This window comes from Schistocerca gregaria, chromosome 4, assembly GCF_023897955.1.
Source record: "Schistocerca gregaria isolate iqSchGreg1 chromosome 4, iqSchGreg1.2, whole genome shotgun sequence".
Lineage (NCBI taxonomy): Eukaryota > Metazoa > Arthropoda > Insecta > Orthoptera > Acrididae > Schistocerca > Schistocerca gregaria.
Window position 1 is genome coordinate 596466940 of NC_064923.1, and position 19751 is coordinate 596486690.

General features: G+C 42.6%; 1 protein-coding gene and 1 non-coding gene across 2 annotated transcripts in view; one reads left to right on the forward strand and one right to left on the reverse strand.

Moving 5' to 3' along the window:
• LOC126266778 (hexosaminidase D-like) overlaps nt 1-19751 on the reverse strand; it is a 903571-nt gene that overhangs the window by 843629 nt on the left and 40191 nt on the right. The window lies entirely within an intron of this gene.
• Trnas-cga (transfer RNA serine (anticodon CGA)) lies at nt 4802-4876 on the forward strand. The gene has a single exon. It is a non-coding gene; the product is annotated as a tRNA-Ser (tRNA).

The following is a 19751-nucleotide window of genomic DNA, read 5'->3' on the forward strand; positions in this document are numbered from 1 at the left end:
CATTGAACCGTGAGGTTCCCTGACAAAAGTAAAATAATAACGAAACGATATAGCAAAACTATACAGATATAAATAACTGAAAAATATAACGCACTTATGAAAAATATCGAAAGCTTTATTGGGGCAAAGCAAATCACTATTCGGTGACGAAGTTCAGCAGCAAGGCAATAGTTTTCGGAGGGCCTATACTACCACAGCCCATTTGTGCGGAGTCACAGGGAGCATATGGCATTAACACTTTCGAGACGACAGTACCCCAAAAAGACGAGAGACGTAGCTCCTGTTGTTGTTGTTGTTGTTGTTGTTGTTGTTGTTGTCTTCAGTCTGGTTTGATGCAGCTCTCCATGCTACTCTATCCTGTGCAAGCTTCTTCATCTCCCAGAACCCACTGCAACCCACATCCTTCTGAATCTGCTTAGTGTAGTCACCTCTTGGTCTCCCTCTACGATTTCTACCCTATACGCTGCCCCCCAGTACTAAATTGGTGATTCCTTGATGCCTCAGAACGTGTCCTACCAACCGATCCCTTCTTCTGGTCAAGTTGTGCCACAAACTTCTCTTCTCCCCAATCCTATTCAATACTTCCTCATTAGTTATGTGATCTACCCATCTAATCTTCAGCATTCTTCAGTAGCACCACATTTCGAAAGCTTCTATTCTCTTCTTGTCCAAACTAGTTATCGTCCATGTTTCACTTCCATACGTGGCTACACTCCATACAAATACTTTTAGAAATGACTTCCTGACACTTAAATCTATACTCGATGTTAACAAATCTCTCTTCTTCAGAAACGCAGTCCTTGCCATTGCCAGTCTACATTTTATATCCTCTCTACTTCGACCATCATCAGTTATTTTGCTCCCCAAATAGCAAAACTCTTTTACTACTTTAAGTGTGTCATTTCCTAATCTAATTCCTTCAGCATCACCCGACTTAATTCGACTACATTCCATTATCCTCGTTTTGCTTTTGTTCATGTTCATCTTACGAGACTATCCATGCCATTGAACTGCTCTTCGAAGTCCTTTGCTGTCTCTGACAGAATTACGATGTCATCGGCGAACCTCAAAGTTTTTATTTCTTCTCCATGGATTTTAATACCTACTCCGAATTTTTCTTTTGTTTCCTTTACTGCTTGCTCAATATACAGATTGAATAACATCGGGGAGAGGCTACAACCCAGTCTCACTCCCTTCCCAACCACTGCTTCCATTTCATGCCCCTCGACTCTTATGACTGCCATCTGGTTTCTGTACAAATTGTAAATAGCCTTTCGCTCCCTGTATTTTATCTCTGCCACCTTCAGAATTTGAGAGAGAATATTCCAGTCAGCATTGTCAAAAGCTTTCTCTAAGTCTACAAATGCTAGAAACGTAGGTTTGCCCTTCCTTAATCTAGCTTCTAAGATAAGTCGTAGGGTCAGTATTGCCTCACGTGTTCCAACATTTCTACGGAATCCAAACTGATCTTCCCCGAGGTCGGCTTCTACTAGTTTTTCCATTCGTCTGTAAAGAATTCGAGTTAGTATTTTGCAGCTGTGACTTATTAAACTGATAGTTCGGTAATTTTCAAATCTGTCAACACCTGCTTTCTTTGGGACTGGAATTATTATATTCTTCTTGAGGTCTGAGGGTATTTCGCCTGTTTCATACATCTTGCTCACCAGATGGTAGAGTTTTGTCAGGACTGGCTCTCCCATGGCCGTCAGTAGTTCCAATGGAACGTTGTCTACTCTGGGGGCCTTGTTTCGACTCGGGTCTTTCCAGTGCTCTGTCAAACTCTACACGCAGTATCTTATCTCCCATTTCATCTTCATCTACATCCTCTTCCATTTCCATAATTTGTCCTCAAGTACAATGCCACTGTATAGAACCTCTATATACTCCTTCCACCTTTCTGCTTTCCCTTCTTTGCTTAGAAGTGGGTTTCCATCTGAGCTCTTGATGTTCATACAAGTGGTTCTCTTATCTCCAAAGGTCTCTTTAATTTTCCTGTAGGCAGTATCTATCTTACCCCTAGTGAGATAAGCTTCTACATCCTTACATTTGTCCTCTAGTCATCCCTGCTTAGCCTTTTTGCACTTCCTGTCGATCTCATTTTTTGAGACGTCTGTATTCCTTTTTGCCTGCTTCATTTACTGCATTTTTATATTTTCTCCTTTCATCAATTAAATTCAATATTTCTTCTGTCACCCAAGGATTTCTACTAGCCCTCATCTTTTTACCTACTTGATCCTCTGCTGCCTACACTACTTCATCCCTCAAAGCTACCCATTCTTCTTCTACTGTATTTCTTTCCCCCATTCCTGTCAATTGCTCCCTTATGCTCTCCCTGAAACTCTGTACAACCTCTGGTTCTTGTAGTTTATCAATGTCCCATCTCCTTAAATTCCCACCTTTTTGCAGTTTCTTCAGTTTTAATCTACAATTCATATTCAATAGATTGTGGTCAGAGTCCACATCTGCCCCTGGAAATGTCTTACAATTTAAAACCTGATTCCTAAATCTCTGTCTGACCTTATATAATCTATCTGATACCTTTTAGTATCTCCAGGCTTCTTCCATGTATACAGCCTTCTTTTATGATTCTTGAACCAAGTGTACGTCGGCCGATTACCAGCCATGTTAACGACTCACAGCGCATGGCTTTCATATTCTGTAGGTTTAAAAGTACTCTCTGGTTATCCTACTACCAAGAAAAAATTACAGATGGCAGCACATGTCACTGTTGAAAGTGGTACAGGACTATATTTTGAATCATTTGCTTTGCCGCGCTCACGCTCGACTTAACAACAGGCGAGCGGCAGTTCGAAACTTTAGATTGTTGTCCGCTGATAGCTTTGCGCTTTTTTTTCGCGAGATGAAGAAATAGAATTTTATTGAACAATTAGAATTAGATGAAGAAATTGCACATTTTGACAATAGTGATGGTAAGCTATTTTTTGTCCGAATTTTCTGTAATTCTGTGGTTTGATTCCTGGACAGAAAAAAGATTACTTTTACGAATTTTCTTATAGATAAAAACGATCCCCCGGACGGTGAACCGTCGGGAAGACCTGAAGATGAGCTGTTGACATCGTTGTCACAACAAACACAACTGGTCATTGCAATTTGCCATATTCTTCTGGCCAATGGTCAGATGACGATACAATCACTCCCAAGCTTCCTGTTTTTCTCTGAATCCTGTGGAATTCAAGATGGGATTGAACAACATTCTTCAGTGTTTGATTGTTTCACGTACTTTTTCGATGAAGAAGTGGTGAGACTGATCAAACGAGACACAAATCGTTACGCTAGAATGACTATAGAGACACTAAGTACTACAGGAAAACTGAAGCCTCAGTCAGTGTGGCTGTAAGTGGACAACAGTGAAACTCAGTGAACTGTTTAAATTTTTGGTATTATTTTGCGTATGTGCCTAGTCAAGAAACCAAAATTGTCTGACTACTGGTCAACAAATCCTGTGTTGCAGTCCTCATTTGCGGCAAAGTGTCAGCCAAGAGATTTTTGTCAATTCTACAAATGTTACATCTCGTAGATAACGCAACATATATTCCTAAAAACCAGGTAGGTCACGATCCTATTGATAAGGTGAGACCTGTATTCGACAGATGCGTGACCCAAAGTAGAAAGGCTTACAAGCCAGGCGAAAATATAATTATAGACCAAGGGATTTGCCCTTTTCGTGGTAGACTGAGTTTTAGAGTGTATATGAAAAATAAGCCTAATAAATATGGCGTAAAATTTTTTATGCTATGTGAAAGTGGGTACGTCCTGAACTGTGAAATTTATTCTGGGAAACAGTCTAATGCCAATAACAGCATTTTACACATTGTAGACAGATTATGTCATTCGTTTCATAATAAAGGTCACACATTATACATGGACCGATTTTACTTACACCAGCCCTGATTTACAGGATTGTTTGTGGGGGGAAAAGAACTAAGGCAGTTGGCACTGTGCAGAAAAATAGAAAAGGACTACCAAGGGATCTTGATGACCAGAAATTGAAAAAAAATGAACTTTCGTTTCGCAGACGAGATCACTTACTGTTTGTAAAATGGAAGGACAACAGAGACGTTTATCTTTTGACAGCAAAGGATAAAATGACGGCAACAAATGTCAGCGTAAAAACTAAATATGGATTGGTGGGGAAAAAAATGAATCCAGACTGTGTTTTGGACTACAATAGTAAAAAAGCTGGTATGGATCAAAGCGACCAGCTAATGGCGTACTATCCTTTTGAACAAAAATAAAGTGATGGAAAAAAAGTTTTCTTTAACGTTTTCGTGCTCATGACTAAATCCATAAATTTTGTACAAAACGTCGCGAAATACAGCAAACATCTGGATGAATACATTACAGAGGTAGCAGAGAACATGGTTCACAAAGGTGGCCTCTTAGACTCATGCACTTCTCAGAATAGTTCACCCATCAATAGACTAAGCGGAAGACATTTTCCAAAATTAATTCCACCCACAAAACTGTCTAAGTGGCCTCAGAGGAGGTGCAAAGTATGCGCAGAAACAAGCAAGGCCAGATATGGTAAAGTTTCAAGGAAAAAAGACACGCGATATTATTGTGAAGCCTGTGACGTAGGGCTTTGTTTTCCAAAATGTTTCGAAATATTTCATACAAAAGCCAATTTAACTGTGTGATTAGTAATAAAATAAAAGTTCATATTTCAACAGTTACTCATTTAAAACTAACAACTTCAATCCTATGTCCCTTAGAGGTCCAAAAACCTGAAAAAAAATTTTTTTTACTGTGAAAACAGCATACAGGACCGGTCGTGAGTCGTGCCTCGGTAGCTCAGTTGGTAGAGCACTTGCCCGCGAAAGGCAAAGGTCCCGAGTTCGAGTCTCGGTCGGGCACAGTTTTAATCTGCCAGGAAGTTTCATGTCAATAGTGTCATTAATGTTACAACATGTTTCGAGATAACATCCCGTTTTCAAGTGCTAAGAACAAGAAAACCAGATAACGCAATCCTCGTTATACCAACAGACATGTAAGGACTACAGACGTCCTGAGCTATAACCTTCTTTAATAAAAAATGTGTTACGCCATTAGGCGTTCTCACAACTTAGAAACAAGCTGCACACGTGCATTGTCAAGTCAGACCATAAAACATCACAATCCGGTGCGTACACCATTCCCGAGGTATAACTGCAAACTGAAAGCCGATTCCATCACTTTCCAATGTTGATATTTACTTCAAGCCTAACGCCCAGCACCGACCATACTACTGTCCGTCATAAAATCTTTGAGAGCCTATTCTAACTTTAAACTACCTGTACGCTGCAATCTGAATATATATGTTGTCAGCAGGTAAAATACGGGTTGTATCAAAAACATTATTCCAAACTGGCACGTCTATTTCTGAAATCAATAAACTCATACAATGAATTTTGTTTTTGATGAACGGGAAACTAAATAAAAAAATCATCATACCTTTACAAAGGTATTCAATATGCCCCTTGAGATGCACGGCGTATGTCGTTGCGGTATTCAAATTGTTCCCACACTGCAGCGAGCATGTCTTGAGTTACAGCTTCCACAGCTGCTGCTATTATGCGATGTATCAGTTCATTCATTGCAGTTGATAACGGAAGCACATAAGAGTCTTTTATAAGCCCCACAAGAAATGATCACATAGTCAGGTCCAGTGACCTTGGAGGCCAGTAATGTAAGGTTGAATCATTTGGTCCAGTGCAAGCGATCCATCGTTCAGTAATCCTTTGATTTAACAGTTCACGCACTTCGAGATGCCCGTGTGGGGAACCCCATCCTGCTGGTAAATCAAGTCGTTCAAATCAGTCTCCAATCGTGGGACAAGAAATTTCTTAAGCATATCAGTATGTGCTTCCTGTAACAGTGTTTTCGGCCAAGAACAGTGGGCCGGACACCTTTTCCTGTGAAACTGCACAAAACACATTAAATTTTGGAGACTCGCTCTCATGTACAACTTCATGTGATTTTTACGTATCCTATATTCTCACATCATGACGATCCATGTATCCATTTAAACGGAATGTCGCCTCGTCACTAAACACTAAGCGTGGAAGAAAACTGTGATCCTCTCATCTTGTCAAGAATGAAATTACAGAACTCCACACCTTGTTGTTTGTCACGTCCACGAAGAGATTGCAGTAGCTTAATTTTGTATGGTTTCATGTGTAAACGTCGACGCAATACACGCCAGACGGACAGCGGTGGCACGCTGAGCTGTCGAGCTGCACAGCGAAGAGATTTCTGCGGAAACCTTGTGAAACAATGGTGGATGCGTTCGACGTATGTGCCACAAACTCAGGGACGGCCCAGCGATTTGCCTTTACACAACCTGTTTCTCGGAACTGTTCATGCCATTGTCTGATGTTCTGTGTTGTAGGAGGATCCACACCATACCTAGTAGGAAAGTCACGCTGAACAATTATTACTGACCAGCACTGCGCAAAACACCTTCTGTTGTCCAGACACGATAGTTGTGGCACCTCGTTGCTATATAGTGGGAACCCTCTAAAACTCCAGAGTTTGCTCTTTCCAACGGTGCGTTGTTCACGCACATGTCTCAAATAACATAATAGTTATGATTTTTTTAAAATCGGAAGATTCTTTTTGGCATACCCCATATGTTGGTGGCTGCTTCTTAAGGAGAATATCGCTAAAGATTACTCAGAAGTGCCCTTATACAATCCCGTTTTCTCATTTAAAATGCTGACGCACTTCTCTTTCAATGCACAATAAATCTCTACCTCCTCTACATTAGATAGCAACCACCCATTTTCTTCAACGTGCAACACCCCCATGCTTTCCGTTATACCCACCAGCGAATGCTGCTCATCCTTGAGATGCTTTTCTACAGCTGGCGAGCCGTTCTTTCTATTATTATGCTGATTAAATCCAACTTTAAAATTCCGTCTCGCCTGTCCCACATATCTCGCTTCACAATTTTGACATTTTACTTCACACACTGCCGGCCGTTGTGGCCGAGTGGTTCTAGGCGCTTCAGTCCGGAAACTCGAGGCTGCTACGGTCGCAGGTTCGAATCCTGCCTCGGGCATGGGTGTATCTGATGTCCTTAGGTTAATGCTTAGAGCCATTTGGATTATTTTTTAACTTCACACACTCCCGATTTCCTCATCCAGTTCTCATCTGTGTCGATCTTATGCCTCAGCCTCTTTCCTAATTTGTTGTCCGTCTTGAAAGCAATTCAACCCCTTTTTGTTATAATTTGCATGATATTTTTTAAGGTAGGCTGTAGCGCAGGACGTCTGTAATCCTTGTTGGTATGAGGAGGAATGTTTTATCTGGTTTTCTTGTTGTTAGTACTTGAAAATGGGATAATGTTGTGCCGAAACGTGTGGCAATAGTCACACGGTTGACAATTGGGCTGTGGGACAGCAGAAACACGGCTGAACTGAGCAAAAGAGTTTTCACTACCTTTCAGTCGGTTTCCGAGCCTGAGGAACAGAAGCAAATTCACCGATTTCTCACAACGCTCATGGGCGACACAACACGGGCAACGTTGCATTCACAGTCGCCAGAGGTCGCCCTGTAACATCGGTCGTCAGTGCGCAACATCTCCTTCAGTTTTTGGCGGCGTCAAGGTCGTTCGGTTACAATCGATAGTGTTTAACCGCCTAGGGTGGGATGGACGCCACAACGCACTGTGCTTTGAGAATAATGCTGCACTGCGGCTTTTGTCATAAAAAATACGGCGTATGCACGTGAATGGCCTGTACCTGTCTCTAAAAGAAAGTAGCAAGTGCTGTAAATCAGATAAGCTTTACGAATATACTCGACATGATTTGTGTCGACCTTGAAAAGCAAGATTATAAACATTCATTTCTTCTGTATTTAGTTGAAGATGTGCCGGCATACGTTAATTACCCTTCAATGAAGGTCACTTAGCTTACGTGTGATAGCCGAGCATAAAGTTTAGAGTAAGATATTGTGAACATCTAAAGCAGCGAAAAGTGAAAAATATAATACACTATATTCGCAATCCACCTCATATAACAGAACCACCAGCCTACAGGCACAAAACAGCCCTCCGACAGTGATAAAAATTTGTAGACATATATACTCATGTACTACAACCCAAAAATTATCCACTATAGTAACTATAAGCATATGACACGTCACCCTTCCCACATTAACAAATTATGCACTCTAGTTTCTGACAGTCATTATTTCTTGTGTGACAAGGGCGTCGATCTATTAGACCCAAGAAACCAAACTGATGTGAATTTCACCGATTTCGACCGAAGTCTGTACGTTCGGGCTGTCACAGTGTGACCACGCACGTTCTGACGTACTGATTAGGAAAGATCGGTCGATGTCTGTCGTCGAAGAAGCGCCCATATCAGTGCCACTGTGACCGCAGCCTAAGACTGGAAAAGGACTATCCACCGAAATTTGAAATAAGTACTATATTAAGTACGGGAATTAGCATAAACCTTGATACCTTCCAATAATCCGATGCGGGTCACAATATAGTAAGCACTAGAACAAAAACAAAACTATAATGGAGATTGTCCAAGGCACCTCGCAAAACAACTACGGAGTGTGTGGCATGTCGACAAATTGAATATGAATCAACAGACCAGAAAACATTTTTGGTTGAATGCGAGCACGATATACCCTCTAACAATAAGACAACAAGGAAACGCCGCACCAGGAAGGAATTACCCGAATCTGACGGAAATCGGTACATGTGATGTACATGTACAGACAAACAAACGATTACAATAATGAAATTTTCACTCTGCAGCGGAGTGTGCGCTAAATTGGTAACTTCCTGGCAGTTTAAAACTCTGTTCTGGACCGAGACTCGAACTCGGGACCTTTGCCTTTCGCGGGCAAGTACTCTACCGACTGAGCTACCCAAGCACGACTCATGCCCGGCCCTCACAGCTTCAATTCCGCCAGTACCTCGTCTCCTACCTTCCAAACTTTGCGGAAGCTCTCCTGCATACCCTGCCCGCAAAGGCAAAGGTCCCGAGTTCGAGTCTCGGTCCGGCACACAGTTTCAATCTGACAGGAAGCTTCAAATGATTACAATTTCACAAAAACTCGATGATTTATTCAAGGGAAAGAGCTTCAAAATGGAAGCAGTTATTGGGCTTGGTACTGACTAGAATTGTTGAATGACTTCCAGAGGGATGTAGCGCCAAATTCTGCCTAGTTGGCGCCTTAGATTGTCATTAGAAAGTCAAAATCCCAAGATGATTGGAGGGCCCTGCCCATAATACTCCAAACATTCTAAACTGGGGAGGGATTCGGCGACCTTGCTGGCCAAGGTAGGATTTCACGAGCATCAAGACAAGCAGTAGAAACTCTCGCAGTGTGCGGGTGGCTATTTATCTTGTTGAAATGTAAGTTCAGGATGGCTCTGCCATGAACAGCAACAAAACGGAACGTAGAATATCGTCGCGTACGTTGTGCTGTAAGAGTGCCGCGAATGAAAACTGACGGGGTCCTTCTATGAAAAGAAATTGCACCCCAGACCATCACCTAAGCTGTCCAGCCATATGGCGAGCGACAGTCAAGTTAGAATCCCACTGCCGTCCGGAGCGTCTACAGACATGTCTTCGCTTGCCATTGGGGCTCATTTACATTACTGCCCATTAGAACTGCTACACCAAGAAGAAATGCAGATGATAAACGGGTATTCATTGGACAAATATGTTATACTAGAACTGACATGTGATCATATTTCAATTTGGGTACACAGATCCTGAGAAATAAGTACCCAGAACAACCACCTCTGGCCGTAATAACGGCCTTGGTACGACTGGCCATTGAGTCAGACAAAGCTTGGATGACGTGTACAGGTAAAGCTGCCCATGCAGCTTCAACACGATACCACAGTTCATCATCAGCAGTGACTGGCGTATTGTGACGAGCCAGTTGCTCGGCCACCATTGACCAGACGTTTTCAATTGGTGAGAGATCTGGAGAATGTGCTGGCCAGGGCAGCAATCTAACAATTTCTGTATCCAGAAGGGCCCGTACAGGACCTGCACCATGCGGTCGTGCATTATCCTGCAGAAATGTAGGGTTTCGTAGGGATCGAATCACGGGTAGAGCCAAGGGTCGTAACACGCTTCCAATGTACGTTCACCGCGATGTCGCCAAACACCGAATTGACCATCATGATGCTGTAAACAGAACCAGGATTCATGCGAAAAAATGACGTTTTGCCATTCGTGCACTCAGGTTCGTCGTTGAGTACACCATCGCAGGCGCTTCTGTCTGTGATGCAGCGACAAGGGTAACCGCAGCTATTGTCTCCGAGCTGATAGTCCATGCTGCTGCAAACGTCGTCGAACTGTTCGTACAGATGGTTGTTGTCTTGCAAACGTCCCCATCTGTTGACTCAGGGATCGAGACGTGGTTGCACGATCCGTTACAGCCCTGCGGATAAGATGCCTCTCATCTCGACTAATAGTGATACGAGGCCATTTATGATCCAGCACGACGTTCCGTATTACCCTCCTGAACCCATCGATTCCATATTCTGCTAACTGTCATTGGATCTCGACCAACGCGAGCAGCAATGTCGCAATACGGTAAACCGCAATCGCGATAGGCTACAATCGGAAACGTGGTGCTACACACTTCTCCTCTTTACATGAGGCATCACAACAACGTTTCACCAGGCAACGCCGGTTAACTGCCGTTTGTGCATGAGAAATCGGCTGGAAACTTTCCTCATGTCAGCACGTTGTAGGTGTCGCCACCGGCGCCAACCTTGTGTGAATGCTCTGAAAAGCTAATCATTTGCTTATCGAACTTGCCAAACCCTCCGTTGACCAGCAAGGTCGCCGGATCGCTCCCCAATTGAGAACGTTTGGAGTATTATGGGCAGTGCCCTCGAACCAGCTCGTAGTTTTGACAATCGAAGGCGCCACTCGTACAGAATTTGGCACGATGTCCCTCAAGAGAACATCTAACAGTTCTATCAAACAATGCCATGCCGAATAACTGCTTGCGTAAGGGCCAAGGGTGGGCAAATGCGTTACTGACTTGCTAAATTTTTTCCTGAAATTATCATTTGTTTGTTTGTACATGTATATCACGTCTACCGATTTCCATCCCATTCGGATAATTCCTTCGTGATGTGTCGATTTTCTTGTTTCAGCGTGTATTACTGTTTTCTCATCCCACTCTCCGTGTATAACATTCGTCTGGAAGTTGTTCAGTGATGCTATATATTCTTACGCCGATAGTTATTGTCATATGATATCTTTGTAAGCCTAAAACTGTTAATTAAGTCAATTAAAACTAAGAAAATTAATCCGATATTTTGTGCTTTTCTTTTATAAATATGAATGTCTTCTACAAAACAGTGACGGAGGCATCAGTAAATTCTACAAAACTTCTAGTTTCTGGAAGAATACGTTGGCACGTTTTCTTGTAGTACGCATTCTTTCCCAGAACCTCATCGAAGTTACCGCCAAGTTTATTAAGCCTCTGCGGCCCTGCGGTCGCAGGTACGATGTTGTTTACTCCGACGTGGAAGTTGTTACAAGGGGAAAAAAGCCATTATCTCGGGAGCAAAAGGAGGAGAGAAATATCTGGCGAGCATCACGACATAATTCCAGTTGTATACTTCAGGTAAGAGATGAAAACACAAATGTAGTGGCCTGCAGCGGGCACGTTAATTTAGCTCTCTAGAAGGCAGTCCAGCTGTGACAAAGCAACAGTAGCTCTCACCGCTGCTCTAGAGGTGAAGGTGACCAGTTTTTTTTTTTTTTCCTGTTAAATCAATCTTGCGATTCCACGGTATTTTTCTACGCCTACACTTTACGTGGCGGACGAGTCTTACAACCAACCTCTTGCCTTGTTGAGTTAGCAAATGGAGCGACTACGAAAGAATATAGTCTCACCACTCTTATTTTGTCTTATGGTCTTTATCCGATATATCTGATAATTCGGTGTGTCTGAAATGCTCTCTAATTTTAATGTTTTATGTGACCATTTTCCAAGAACACTATGTATATTTTGTGAGCCTCCATATCAAACTTTTGTAAGGACTGCACTGACCGGTGGTAGCTCATTCGGCAACCGCACGAACTCCTTTGAGCTATAGGTTCAGTAATACTTCTTGGAAAACTTTGCCTCTGGGGAAATAACGAGAAACAAGTGTTACTGTAGGTCAGTGTTTACCAAACTGTGTTCTACGGAACAATGATGTAGCGTGGGAAGTCAGTAAGTGCTCCGCGAAACACTATTAGTAACAAGGAGTTTTGTTAAATATTTTGACGACACGGTTTTTTAACCTGTTATGATTTCTGTGTTATTAGCTGTGATTTAAAATTTAAAAAAACTCACTGTCTAAAACAAGTTTCTCTTATTTCCTAAAATGTTATTAACCTTCAAAGTAAACTAGGTGTTCCATGAAAGTAATAGGGTTTTCAACGTGTTTCGTCAGACAAGTTTGGGAGCTCCTGCTGCAGGTAGTCTCTTCACAGGCACGGGCCATTTTTCATGCATTACGTCAGAGGTTACTAGGTGTTAAAAGACGTATGTCTGTTTTGGGGGAAGAGGGGGGCAGAAATTCTGAGAAATTGCATAAAGCAATGGACAGTCAATAAAATTTTCCTGGGTTTGTGACCGCATTGTCAACATGTAAAACTACCGACGTTTCGATCACTGCTGCAAGGGATCTTACTCAGGGTAAACACGAACACCCCGAAGGAGGTCACTTGCAACAGTGACTGAAACGCCCGTAGTTATACATATTGGCAATGAGGTCACAAACCCAGAAAATTTTAATGACTGTGACAATGTCCGCGGAAGCCTACTTTTATATTTAACACAGGGTTAAATTGTTACAGACCTATTATCACATACTTGCGGGACCAGGTGGCGCATTGGTTAACGTTAATGCCTTGGACTCGCAGTCGACAGTACAGCACTTCAGATCGTCATACAGACATCCAGATTTAAGACTGGAAGTCATCAAGTAAAACAAAAGTGGTATCTGGCGTTCCCCAAGGAAGCGTTACAGCCCCTCTGACGTTCCTAATCTATACAAACGTTTAGGAGACAATCTAAGCGGCCCTCATAGATTACTTGCAGATGACTGCTGTCATTTACTGTCTCATAAAGTCCGGAGATGATCAAAACCAATTTAAAAACGATTTAGACAAGATATCTGAATCTACATCTACATCCATACTTTGAAAGGCACCTGACGGTGTGTGGCGGAGGGTGCTTTGAGTACCTCTATCGGTTCTCCCTTCTATTCCAGTTTCGTATTGTTCGTGGAAGGAAAGATTGTCGGTATGCCTATGTGTGGGCTCCAATCTCTCTGATTTTATCTTCATGATCTCTTCACGAGATATACGTAGGAGACAGCAATATACCGCCAGATTCCTCGGTGAAGGTATGTTCTCGAAACTTTAACAAAAGGCCTACCGAGCTACTAAGCGTCTCTCCTGCAGAGTCTTCCATTGGAGTTTATCATCTCCTTAACGCTTTCGCGATTACTAAATGATCATGTAACGAAGCGTGCTGCTCTCCGTAGGATCTTCTCTATCTCTTCTATCAACCCTATCTGGTACGGATCCCATACTGGTGAGCAATATTCAAGCAGTGGGCGAACAAGTGTACTGTAACCTACTTCCTTTGCTTTCGGATTTCATTTCAATAGGATTCTTCCAATGAATCAGTCTGGCATCTACTTCACGGACGATCAACTTTATATGATCATTCCACTTTAAATTCCTCCTAATGCCTACTCCCAGATAATTTGTGGAATTAACTACTTCCAGTTGCTGACCTATATTGTAGCTAAATGATAAAGGATCTTTCTTTCTTTGTATTCGCAGCATATTACACTTGTAATGGTGCAAAAAATGGCGGTTGTCTCTGAAGAAGTAGTGTGAGGTATTGCATATCAGTACTAAAAGAAATCCGTTATCTTTCATTTACACGATAACTGACATAAATCTAAAGACCTTCGATTCAGCTAAATACCTTGGAACTACAATTCCGAACAACTTACATTGTAACCATCACACAGATAATGTTGTGGGAAAGACGTACTAAAGTGCATTTTACTGGAAGAAAATTTGCAACAGAATTACTAAAGAGACTGCCCACGCCATGCTTGTCTGTCCTCTCCCAGAACACTGCTGTGCTGTAAGGGATCCTAAGCAGATACGGTTGACGGAAGGCATCGGAAAAGTACAAAGAAGAGCACCCCTTTTTGTATTAACACGAAATAGGAGAACGAGTGTTAGGGATATGGTAAGCGATTTGGGGTGTCAGTCATTAAAACAAAGGCGCTTTTTGTTACGACGAGACCCTTTCACGAAATTTAGATCAACCAACTTGCTCCACTGAATGCGAAAATATTTTACTGGTGCAAGCTTACATAGGAAGAAATCATCATTGTAATAAAGTAAGATATACAAGAGCTCGCACAGAGAGTTAAGTGTTCGAAGTAACCTCTGCCAGACACTTAAGTGTGAATTGCAAAATAGTCATGAGTTTATAGATTTCATGTAGGTTTAGAAATGATGTTTCGCTCTTGTAATGAATTGCGTTTGTGTTTAAACTTTTATCAAACAAGGAGCTCTTTACTGAGTACAGTTATATGTACACATCGTTACGGTAATAAACAGTTACCGTCTACAGAAATTTAAGAAATGCATAAAAAATGCAACATCGCTTTTCGACGGGGATATAAACGTTAGACTGTTCAGGATATTTGTGGACGCAAGCACAAAGCGTTTACTGTGTACAAACGCCCACGCTGTTTGTTGGTACAACGTCCGCTGCTGAGTCAGAGGTTTCGCTGGAACTGAGCTGTAGTTAATTAAAGAAGGCAGCTGACTGCCCCGTCACACTATGATACTAAACGGTGAACCCGGTTTGTGGCGCTAGGCCCCAGCTGAAGTTTGCCTAACTAATCAGTTGCAGGATCAAGAACAACTTTATTTTCAACGTTCCATGTAATTTAATTACAGGGTAGAAACTGTGTATAGCGTGTCCCGTAAGGCAGCGCAACTCAGGGCGCGTGAATTAGCCAGGCTATATTCATCCAGCATTTAAGAATGACAGCACTTAGTTACTTCCAAACTACAAACATAATTATAAACTTGTTCTTAACTCCTTCTCCCTTACATGCTTGATGTTCAATATTTAATACATTAACTCCATTTGTAAAATAGTCAGACGTTTGAAGCCGTTTTGTACATGAGAGTTCAATTCTGCCAACAATCGGGGGTGGAGATGACTACTCGTGTATTACTATATTCCTTGCATCTTGATACTGTCACATTGTAGGAAATGCATCGCCCCAACAACAACTCTATAATATTCCTCAATTCTTTATTTAGCACACAAATGTGTATTGGATCGATTTATTGCCATTAACTACAAGAAGGCTTTCGACACCGTTCCTCACAAGCGCCTTCTAACCAAACTGCGTGCCTATGGAATATCACCTCAGTTGTGCGACTGGATTCGTGAATTTCTTGTCAGAAAGGTCACAGTTCGTAGTAATAGACGGAAAGTCGTCGAGTAATACGGAAGTAATATCCGGCATTCCCTAAGGAAGTGTTATAGGCCCACTATTGTTCCTAATGTATATTAACGAAATAGGAGACAATCTGAGTAGCCTCCTTAGATTGTTTGCAGATGATGCTGTCATTTACCGTCTTGTAAAGTCAGCAGATGATCAAAACGACTTGCAAAATGATTTAGATAAGCTATTTGTATGGTGCGAAAAGTGGCAATTGACCCCGAATATAGAGAAGTGCGAAGTTATTCACATGAGTAGTAAAAGAAATCAGCTAAATTTCGATTACGCGATAAGTCACACAAATCTGAAGGCTGTAAATTTAGCTGAATACTTAGGGATTACAATTACAAATAACAAATTGGAGCAATCACATAGGTAATATTGTGGGTAGAACAAACCAAAAACTGCGATTCATTGGCAGAACACTTAGAAGGTGCAATATGTCTACTACAGAGACTGCTTACACCACGCTCGTTCGCCCTATTCTGGAGTATTGGTATGCGGTGTGCGATCCGCAACGGGTGGGGCTGACTGATGACATTGAAAAAGTACAAAGAAGGGCAGCTCGTTTTGTATTATCGCGAAATAGGGGAGATAGTGTCACAGACATGATACGTGAATTGGAGTGGCAATCATTAAAACAAAGGCGTTTTTCGTTGCGACGGCATCTTCTCATGGAATTTCAATCACAAATTTCTCCTCCGATTGCGAAAACGTTGTCGCCACCCACCTACATAGGGAGAAATGATAACCACGACAAAATAAGAGAAATCAGGGCTCGCACGGAAAAATTTAAGTGCTCGTTTTTCCCGCGTGCCGTTCGTGAGTGGAAAGGTAGAGAGACAGCTTGAAGGTGGTTCATTGAACCCTCTGCCAGGCTCTTTATTGTGAATAGCAGAGTAATCACGTAGCTGTAGATGCTATTTAATATAAAAACTGAATTCTGAGCATTGGTAGAGTGTAGCCGTGAAATATGTGTAGGAGCCAATTGTTACTCCACTTGACAATGAGATGTGCTGTCTGATTTTGTGCATTTTACTGTCTGACCGCGGTGTCCTCAGGCATAGCCATTTGAGCATAAATAATAATTTCGTGTAGTTCAACGACCTAGTGCAAGTAGTTATCCAACTGGGACACGGGACCCACAGTCCACCGTGGTGACGTGTCATGCGGGGAGAATCTTCACATCATAGAGAGGTGAAGGCTGGCATTAAAACCAGATGTCCCACGCGTGATTTATGTAACTGACTTAGAGATTTTTTTTCACTTCAGTGAACATATCGCCTTGTAACTTCATCCCAGAGATGAAACAATGTGCTGACGCAAGTCACGGGATGGCGATATGCATATATACTTATGGCGATAGTATGGTGTACGCAAGGTAGAAAACAACGGCGGAGCAAAGTTTTCCGCTATGATTACGGAAACGCGACGGGAATTAACAGACTCTGAAGGCGGAATGGCAGTTGGAGCTATACGCATGGGAAATTCCATTCCAGAAATAGGGAATTCAGTATAACATCACTGTATAAGGTGTGCCAAGGATACCAGATTTCAGGCATTACCTCTCACCATGGACAACACAGTAGCCGAAGATTTTCACTTAACGACTGAGAGCAGCGGCGTTTGCGTGAAGTTACCAGCAGACAGGCAGCACGGCGTGATATAACAGCACAAATCAACGTAGAACGTACGACGAACGTATCCGTTAGGACAGTGCAGCCAAATGGCTTTCATAGGCTGTGACAGCAGACGACTGACGTGAGTGCCTTTGCTAAAGGCACGATATTGCCTGCAGCGCCTCTCCTACTTCGGTTGGGTCCGGGACGGATGAAAAACCGTGGCCTGGTCAGATGAGTCACGATTTCAGTTGGTAAGAACTGATGGTACGGTTCGAGTGTGGCGCAGAGCCCCACGAAACCATGGACCCCAGTTATCAAAATGGCGCGGTGCAAATTGGTGGTGGCTCCGTAATGGTGTGGGCTGTGTTTGCATGGATCATTGACTGTAAATGGTTATGTTCGGCTAATTGGACATCATTGGCTTCATGTTCCCAAACAATGATGGAATATCTATGGATGACAATGCGCCATTTCAGTCGGCCACAACTGTTCCCGATTGGTTCAAATGGCTCTGAGCACTATGGGACTTAACTACTGAGGTCATCAGTCGCCTAGAACATAGAACTACTTGAACCTAACTAACCTAAGGACATCACACACATCCATGCCCGAAGCAGGATTCGAACCTGCGACCGTAGCGGTCACGTGGTTCCAGACTGTAGCGCCTAGAACCGCCCGGCCACTCCGACCGGCCTTCCCGATTGGTTTCAGTGACATTCTGCACAGTTCGAGCGAATGATTTGGCCACTCAGATCGCCCGACATGACTCCCGTGGACCACTCATAGGACGTAATCGAGAGTTCACTCTGTGCACTGAATCATACACCGCCATCAATTTCGCAATTATGGACAAATGTAGAGCAGCTTCGCTCAAATTTCTGCATCTGACTTCCAACGACTTGTTGTGGACACGCCATGTCAAATGTTTCAATGGTTTCAATGACATTCTGCACAGTTCGAGTGAATGATTTGGCCACTCAGATCGCCCGACATGAATCCCGTGGACCACTCATAGGACGTAATCGAGAGTTCACTCTGTGCACTGAATCATGCACCGGCATCAATTTCGCAATTATGGACAACTGTAGAGCAGCTTCGCTCAAATTTCTGCATCTGACTTCCAACGACTTGTTGTGGACACGCCATGTCAAATGTGCTTCTCACTGCCTGATAGTCCGTAGACAGATTTGTCATTTTCAACAGCGAAAACTGAAACAAGAGAACGTACACTATAATGGAATCGAAAAGTTCCGATTAACCGGCATCTGAAAACGAGCCGTTGCGATTGCATAGTTACGAGCTACCACTGGATTGAGTCGGAAGTATTTATAATGTAAACCATCCGGTAAAGTACCTATCTGCTTCAAAAAAATCTTATTGGTCTCATTTATTTGCAGGTTTTATTTTGTGAGAACCATTTACAGGGACATTAATTTTTCATTACTGGACGTCGGTATATTAATACTTTACGCAAAACAAATCTTGCGTGTACATTTTTCTTTGAGCTTCACGTGCAGGTTTTTTTTCAAATTTCATATGTTACACTGTCACAAATGCTGCACGATTAGCCTCTTGCATTTTGCCAGTTTTACCAAGAAATAAACGTCCACTTTCTTCCCTTCCGTCTAATGTGGACTTTGTTACTCACCCACTAAACCAATTTCACGAGGAGAGCGAGTTTCACTACCTCTGATGGCACTCAATGGGCCACTTACGCAACATTCGCGCAGTTACTCGCCGATTATCTTCGCAGACTGTCGCCGTTCTTGGATCCCTTCCCTCATTAACTCTCGTTTAATGGGAGCTAATTGCGCCCATTCAATTAATTCAAGGACGTAAGTCTTGTGCCAAGCACTGGGACTCAAGATCTTCCACAATGGTGTACTGACTGCGGGACTTTCTTAGAAACGCATTTGACAGGACAGACTTAACTGTTTACCGAGCCACAAGTAGAGACCAGAGAGATTCACGTCCACGCTTATTCTATGTGCGTAGTTTCGACATTTGTACAGTCGCAATGCTTTCAAAGCAGCAGCGAGGTTGCTCCGAAATAAAGACGCGAGCAAAGCATTCGGTGTAAGTTAATGACAAGTCAAGTCTTCGTCTTTTTTGTCAAATCCAAGGACTAATATAAGGCAAGTTTGGTACGTTGCGTGGAAATCTACGATTCTTTCTTACAAGTCACTGCAGGGGGAGGGGCTGTACGAGAAAATACACGGGTACTTACTCTGGGCTGATGAATTATGGGATAGTGAGATGCAAATATACAGATGGTGATGCTACTGCGTACACAAGGTGTAAAAGGGCAGTGGGTTGGCGAAGCTGTCATTTGTGCTCACGTCACTGTTGCTGCACGACGGGGATTAACAGGCTTTGAATGCGAAATGGTAGTTGGAGATAAACGCAACGGACATTTCGTTTCGGAATTCGTTAAGGAATTTAGCATTTCGAGCTCCACGTGTCAAGAGTGATGAGAATACCAAATTTCAGGCAATACCTCTCACCACAGACAACGCAGTGGCCGACGACCATCACTTGACAAAGAGCAGCAGTGTTTGCGTAGAGTTGTCAATGCTGAAAGACAAGCA